Source organism: Spinacia oleracea, chromosome 5 (assembly GCF_020520425.1).
Source record: "Spinacia oleracea cultivar Varoflay chromosome 5, BTI_SOV_V1, whole genome shotgun sequence".
Taxonomy (NCBI): Eukaryota; Viridiplantae; Streptophyta; class Magnoliopsida; order Caryophyllales; family Amaranthaceae; genus Spinacia; species Spinacia oleracea.
Window position 1 is genome coordinate 78,826,658 of NC_079491.1, and position 7,380 is coordinate 78,834,037.

At 34.9% G+C, this 7,380-nt stretch overlaps 1 long non-coding RNA gene across 2 annotated transcripts; it reads left to right on the plus strand.

The window, feature by feature from the left end:
- The first annotated feature begins 1,064 nt into the window (after positions 1 to 1,064).
- Positions 1,065 to 7,168, plus strand: LOC110805640 (uncharacterized). Of its 2 annotated transcripts, none has more exons than XR_008921321.1 (10): positions 1,065 to 1,484; positions 1,624 to 1,666; positions 2,100 to 2,178; positions 2,270 to 2,482; positions 2,575 to 2,808; positions 3,884 to 4,100; positions 4,677 to 4,739; positions 4,914 to 5,044; positions 5,170 to 5,281; positions 6,925 to 7,168. It is a non-coding gene; the product is annotated as an uncharacterized lncRNA (long non-coding RNA). The 2 variants fall into 2 exon arrangements; XR_002538068.2 differs by having other exon boundaries at positions 4,914 to 5,025.
- The last annotated feature ends 212 nt before the right edge of the window (positions 7,169 to 7,380 follow it).

Here is a 7,380-nt window from a genome sequence, read left to right on the forward strand (position 1 = left end):
CCCCTGTTATAGAGCAGGCGACTCATAAGGCTCTATAAATCAAAATAAAAAACCAAATAAAAAGCTTACGTGTCTCCTACAACTTATTAGGCGACACATAAGCTTTTAGAGTCGCCTTTTATTGAGTAGGCGACTCTAAAAGTAAACGTTTACGAGTCCCCTCCCCTATAAAGTGGGACGCGTATACTTTACGTGTCGCCTTGTACATTGCAGGGGACGCATATAGTTTACGTGTCACCTCTTATATTGTAGGCGACACTATATAGTTGACCTTATGTGTCGCCTTTTATTTATAGGCGACCCGTTAGATATAAACGTAATTTTTTATTATATTCCCGCTTCAAAGAGACAATCTAGTGCCTACTTAAAAAAAAAATTATTAAAAATCCTATCTAATAATAAGAAAGTCACTGGAGTTTGTGAGGCCTACCAAACCCAAATATAGCAATCTAATGCACTCCCTCCAAAATCAATCAAAATACCCTAAAATCCAAAATTCAAAAGATTTACATTAAAAAAAACACAAATAAAACACAATAAAATACAAACCCACATACAATTAGAATTTAGAATAACCTCCCCACGTCCCCTAAAAAAGGAATAACCTCCCCATAAACTGCTACTCCTGTAATCTGTGATATAGGTTTTGCTACTTTGGGTTGATAATAGCCCGTATGAGAAAGAGGGAGAGAGAAAACCCATGTTTGATTTGTGCCCGTTACCGCAAGTTTGAAGAAGCTGAGGTTTGTGGGATTTGCGTAAGTTTCTTTTTATTCTATTTCATTCCCTTTTTATTGAAACTTTGTTTTTGTTTAGTCCTAATTGCTTGCTAATTGATTTGATGGATTGTTTGAATTAGGGTATTATTGATTTGCTCACTAGTAGAAAAAACCCTGTTGCAGCCCCCTTGTTGCAGCGTACATGTATTAATACACTTCAACAAGCAATAGGTCAATGCGGGTCAAACCCTTCAAAGGGTTATTGCAGCGTACAAATTAATTTCCCCCTGCAAAAGAGCTTTTTGCAGCGTACATATTAAAAGCCCCCTGCAATAGCTAGATACTGTTGCAGCGTACATGTTATTGTACCCTGCAACAAATCCGTGTAACAAAATTTGTTTGCTGGAATAATATTATTGTTGAATAATTAATTCATTTAACTAAAATATCTATCTCAAAATTTTAGAGTTCCCCGCGCTCAACTCCAAGCTTCTTCCCTCAGTTTTCAATTCCTTGCGTCGACGACGAACTCAGAGCTTGCTCGGTCCTGCGTCGCCGTCGAACTCATCTTGCTCGGATCCGCCGTCACTCTCCTCGCCGGTGAGTGTTTTTTCTCGCCTCCTCCCCCCGTCGCGTCCTGTACCTTCTCCGCGCTGAACCACGACTGACATAGTCGCTGAAAACTCAGCTAGCTCGGCCGGTGGTTCTAAGAAAGAACGGTCTGTTCTCCGGTGCTTGCTCGGCCGTCACTCCTCGCCACAACAAGTAATTATCTTCCTTTCCCCTTTTGATTTTCGTTTTTAGAATTAGGGTTTGTACAATTCTGTTTTTGTTTTTTTGTTTTTTTGGCTAGTTGTTCAATTCGTTCTTTGCACTTAATTTGTGAAGATCGTACTGCCTGCAGGAATCTATCATCGTGCTTGTTTAGATTTAAAAACTGCATTAAGGTATTGATATATCTAACTATCTTCATGAAGTTTCTCTTTTTCCTCTTTTGAAAGTCTGAGGCCAGCTCATAGGAAGTCAAAATTTCTGTATCTTTGGTAATTGAAAAGTTAATTTTTTGGTATTATTTAGGAATTATAGATAAATTACAAGTTGGTATGTAATTTGAATGCAATTTGAAGTAAATTTGAAGCTTTGATCCTGGAACTCTTCTTTTCTAATCACCTTTTTGGTTTTTCTTTTGTTTGTATTATCTGATAATTTAATTGTAAAGTCAATGAAAATTCTTGCTGGAATATCTGTAACCCTTTTGGATTAAATTGATTGACTTCATGGCAATACGCTGACACTTAACTGACGTTTTATAATTTTGATACCAATTGAACATGCAGGAGTTTGAGCAGTTTCTTATTTTTTGATTTTTTGAAAATGCAGGCTTCTATGTTGCTGTTGACACCAGCATTTGCAAGGCTTATTTTGCGACTTAATCTTCAGCCTCCTGAATTTGTTTCTGGTAATTATTATTTTGAGTTGGTCTTATGAAGTATTACATTTACATTTACTCTCTTTCGCCTAGTTACAATCAGATTTGTCTGTTCTTTTAGATTTTGAGTTAGCGCTCCCTAGTCAAATCCTATTCTGCTATGGTTCCAGCTAGCCTCTTGCTTGTAGCCTTGTAGGGGATAAGAAAAGGTAGAGTTCCCCAAAAACCATTCGCAAAATAATCGATTTCTTTGCCTGGAAGTCTACGATTACTCATTGGCACCAACTTTGCGTTTGCTGGTTCGGGTTACGCCGAGAGAACAGCCAGCTTATATGTAAAGTTTCAATCTTTCCATGCAAAACCTTGTTAACTCATAAAACTTAACTTGAATGTTAAAAACTAACTTTGTTGGGTTTGCAACTACAGAGGGCGGTATCTCTTACGCAACAGTTGCGGTACTACAAGGAGTACCAGAGTAAGGTGACAAAATTGGTGGGGATTGAGAAAGAAAAAGGGATGTTCTCAGCTGGAATTCATCTTCTCAGTGCTGGAAATAGTGATTATCTTCATAATTACAACATCAATACTTATATCTACAGACAGTATACACCTGATCAGTTTGCTGATCTTCTTATGACCTCCTTCTCTAACTTTGTCCAGGTCTCTCTCTCTCTCCTAAATCTCCTCATTTCACAATTTAAATGCGTACTGAAATTAGATAAGGAATTTTAAATCCACTTCTCTGACTTTGTCCAGGCCATATCCATCTGTTTGTCTAACTCTGAAGCACTGTTACTGTTAGTTATCATTATTTAATAGCTGCTGATAATACTCTGCTCTCCTACAACAACTGCACCTCCCTCAACTTCATTATCTTCTTCATCATCAATAACCGAACTCTGGCTTCTTGAATTGCCCCTGCTCCTTCCAAACATCACAACATCATCTTCTTCAACCCCATCCAGATTATCACTCATTTCGAATTCTAAGCAAAGCTACAAACAAAATGAATTGTTAATAAACTGAAAAGCTGAATCCATACTACAGTTTTTCTTAGGTTGTATTGGTAATAAGTAAAGAAACTTTAGGCTTAACACAAAGTATATACTAGGAAGTATAATTGAAGTGTTTGACTGATGATTGAAGTGTTAGAGTGTCAAGTGTTCCAAATTAAAACGTTACTTATTTGCAGATGCAACTGAATTTGAAGTAATTACCAATTGGTTGATTTTGATGGAAATGGTTGATAGTTCTTGGAAAATTGGATTACTTTACAATAATTGTGTTTGGACAATGATAGCTTTCAGTTACGGATATGAATTTGCGGAAGCCACTTCCAAAGAAATGTGTAGATGTAATTGATACTTTCTTGGAAATGAGGGAATGTAATTCTGTTCTAAAATTATTGAAACTTTACTTTTTGAGGAAAATCAAGTACTTTTACTCTGTAGTTTGAGTTTTGATCCTTCTGTTAGAAGCAGCTTCTCTGTCTGTGTCCATAAACAAATACATTTTAATATAAACTTTATTTTTTGAGGAAAACACAAAGTCTGATTTGTGATAGTATTATACTATTAATATTCAATTTGGTTCATTTTTTACTCTATTGATATAGCTTTTGTGATTTGATGCCTATCACATAAGATATTGCCCTGCCTTTTCTTGTACCTACTCTGTGAGTTCTTCTGTATATCTGTGAAGGAGAGATTTATATTTGCTCGTTGTCATTGTGCAGTTCTTTAAGCGCTCGGTGGATCAGTATGAGAGTGACTTGCAGTTTGTGGTCCAATCTCTTTTACTTTCTATGGATGTAAACGAGCTTCAGCTTGTTAAATCTGGTCTATGCTATGGAAATTGTATTCGTTATGCTTTGGTGAAGCTTCTCAGATCGTCGGGCTACAATGCTGCAGTATGTGCTTCAAAATGGCAAGCTTGTAACAAGGTGCCTGGAGGTATAATCGCTTCCTGAAAATCTCATTCAATAACATTTTTTGCATATTCTAAAGGGTTTATCCAATTCTCATACTTCCTCAAAACAAAAATAACTTAACCAGTTATAAATTATGGCCCGTTGATGAGTTTTTTAGTTAAATGATCTAAAGGAAAAAGAAGTCCGCCTATGAGCTTAGCTCAATTAATAAACGAGCTGAACTTGAACATATTGATTCTTAAATGTATCAAGTTTAAAAAAACTGTTTGAGCTCGTCTGGAAACTCAAGTTTGATTCGACTATGTTAAACAAGGTTGAACATGGGCAAAGTGATACACAAATCAGACCATTTACAAATGCACACACCTTCTACCAAGGAACAAAGTTTTTTTTTTTGAAGATTCTTTAAAGTTGAGAGTTGTACAGGCCAAGTATACATATTCTTCTTAAAGTGCGCGTTAGAGTTTTGTTGGGGGGCTGGGGTGGTGGGAGCATGATGATTTCTAAGGATGAATAATTATACGAACATGGTATTACAAGCAGTTGTTGGTCCATTGCCTCTTGAGCAATTTCTAATTGGGAGTTCAATTGTTTACAGGTGCATCCAGAGAAGTACCTGGATAGTCTTCAAAGTAGCTCGACTGTTGCTCAAATTGTGGAGGTATATCAGAAATCGTAGAAACTAGTCACACTATTTGGATTATATTTAGGAGTTAGAGCCTTATGAATTTTGACTTTTACTCAAAAGCCAAAACCTCTAACGATTTTTTTGAATGTGTCAAACACAGTTCTAAATATATTCTAATTGATTTTTTATTTCATGACCATATATTAGGTTGCTTGATATGTATTTGGATCCACAGAACGGTAAGGAACCAATGCTCAATGCTGCAGTTTGCCTTCTTCATAATCACTAAGAGTCACTCGATCCTCTGCAAGTCCTAGAGGTATTTGACCAGGACCACGGTAATCGTTTTGTTACTACATGCAACAACATCCATTTTTCATGTTCATTTTTCTTTGTTGCAATTCTGTATAACATTTTGATTTCAACCAGCTAATGAAATTTCATGCTATGCAAATTGAAACAGATTAGAGCATGGGGTTTATAATCTGTCGCGACTAAGAGAATCAGCAGCCACCGGATTCAAGTCTTTTCACATCCCTGTTCATTGGATGCTTGACACCGGATTCGTCAGTCAGGTGAAATTATTTTCCTACAACCATTTTCTGTTGCACATCATTTTCTTGCACCCTCTCTTTTGATTTACATGTTTAGTATGTTAAGTTTTAAGTTTCCAAGACTTATTACAATCTACTTATGCACATTTAAGGCTTGTTTGGTCGTTATAGGTCATATTTAGGCTTAAATGAGACATTTTCGCTCCCAAATTTGAACTAAAGAACCTAAAAACTCATTTTATACTTATTATACATTTAATATGCATAGTTTTAACTTTCTAAGACTCATTACAATCTATTTATGCACATTTAAGGCTCATTGGGTCGTTATAGGTCATATTTAGGCTAAAATGACATTTTCGATCCCAACTTTGAACTAAAGAACCTAAGGACTTATTTTAAACCTTTTACATGATTAATATGCTTAGCTTGAAGTTTCCAAGACTCATTCCAATCTACTTATGCACATTTAAGGCTTGTTTGGTCGTTATAGGTCATATTTAGGCTAAATGAGCATTTTTGCTCCCAAATTTTAAATAAAGAACCTAAGGACTCATTTTAAGCTTACTAAATGTTTTATATGCTTAGTTTTGACTTTCTAAGACTCATTCCAATCTATTTATGCACATTTGAAGCTCATTGCGTTGTTATAGGTCATATTTAGCCTAAAATGACATTTTCGCTCCCAACTTTGAACTAAATAACCTAAGGACTCATTTTAAACTTATTATATGATTAATATGCTTATTTTTAAGTTTCTAAGACTTATTCTAATCTACTTATGTACATTTAAGGCTTGTTTGGTCGTTATAGGTCATATTTAGGCTAAAATAAGGCATTTTCGCTCCCAACTTTGAAATAAAGAACCTAAGGACTCATTTTAAACCTATTACATGTTTAATATGCATAATTTTAACTTTTTAAGACTCGTTCCAATCTATTTATGCACGTTTAAGGCTCATTGGGTCGTTATAGGTCATATTTAGGCTAAAATGACATTTTCGTTCCCAACTTTGAACTAAAGTACCTAAAGAGTCATTTTAAACCTTTTACATGATTAATGTGCTTAGTTTTGACTTTCTAAGACTTATTTCAATCTATTTATGCACATTTAAGGCTTGTTTGGTCATTATAAGACATATTTAGGCTAAAATGACATTTTCGTTCCCAACTATGAACTAAACAATATAAAGACTCATTTTAAACCTTTTACATGATTAATATGCTTATTTTTAACTTTATAATACTCATTCCAATCTATTTATGCACATTTAAGACTCATTGGGTCGTTATAGGTCATATTTAGACATTTTCGCTCCCAACTTTGAACTAAATAACCTAAGGACTCATTTTAAACTTATTAAATGACTAATATGCTTATTTTTAAGTTTCTAAGACTTATTCTAATCTACTTATGTACATTTAAGGCTTGTTTGGTCGTTGTAGGTCATATTTAGGCTAAAATAAGGCATTTTCGCTCCCAACTTTGAACTATAGAACCTAATACTCATTTTAAACTTATTACATGTTTAATATGCATAACCTAAGGCTAGATGAGGTAATTAATTAATTTTCCTTACTCTTGCTTCGTATTTTAGACTATTAGGACATTGCCATTAGTTGCTTGAATGTTAAAATGTGATTTTGTTTTTGTTTTTGTAAAGGTCTATACTCTGAGGAATACGTCTTATGCTAGTGAGGAAATTGATGTGGTTCGTGAGCAATGGGCTGCAAGTATTTATTATTGGCCTAGCGACCCTTGATCGAGTTAGTTTAGATATTATAGAACAATCTTTTATGTTAAAATGTATGCATACGTTGAAATTGGAACATACATATATTTAAATGTATATGGTACGTGCACTTTTGTTTTGGGTATCTTGAAAATACTATTTATTGTTTTTATATTTGTTATACAGGTTGCGATATTCTATTATTGTTGTGACAGGTTTCTGTATTTGGGCAATCTAGCCCCTAAAACTAAAATTTTACACCCTTGTTGCAGCGTACATATATATGTACGCTGTAACAAGGGTGTAAAGTTTGGCAAAAAACCAGACCTATTGCAGCTTACAAATAGATGTTCGCTGCAACAGGTTGGGTTTTTTGCAGCGTACACC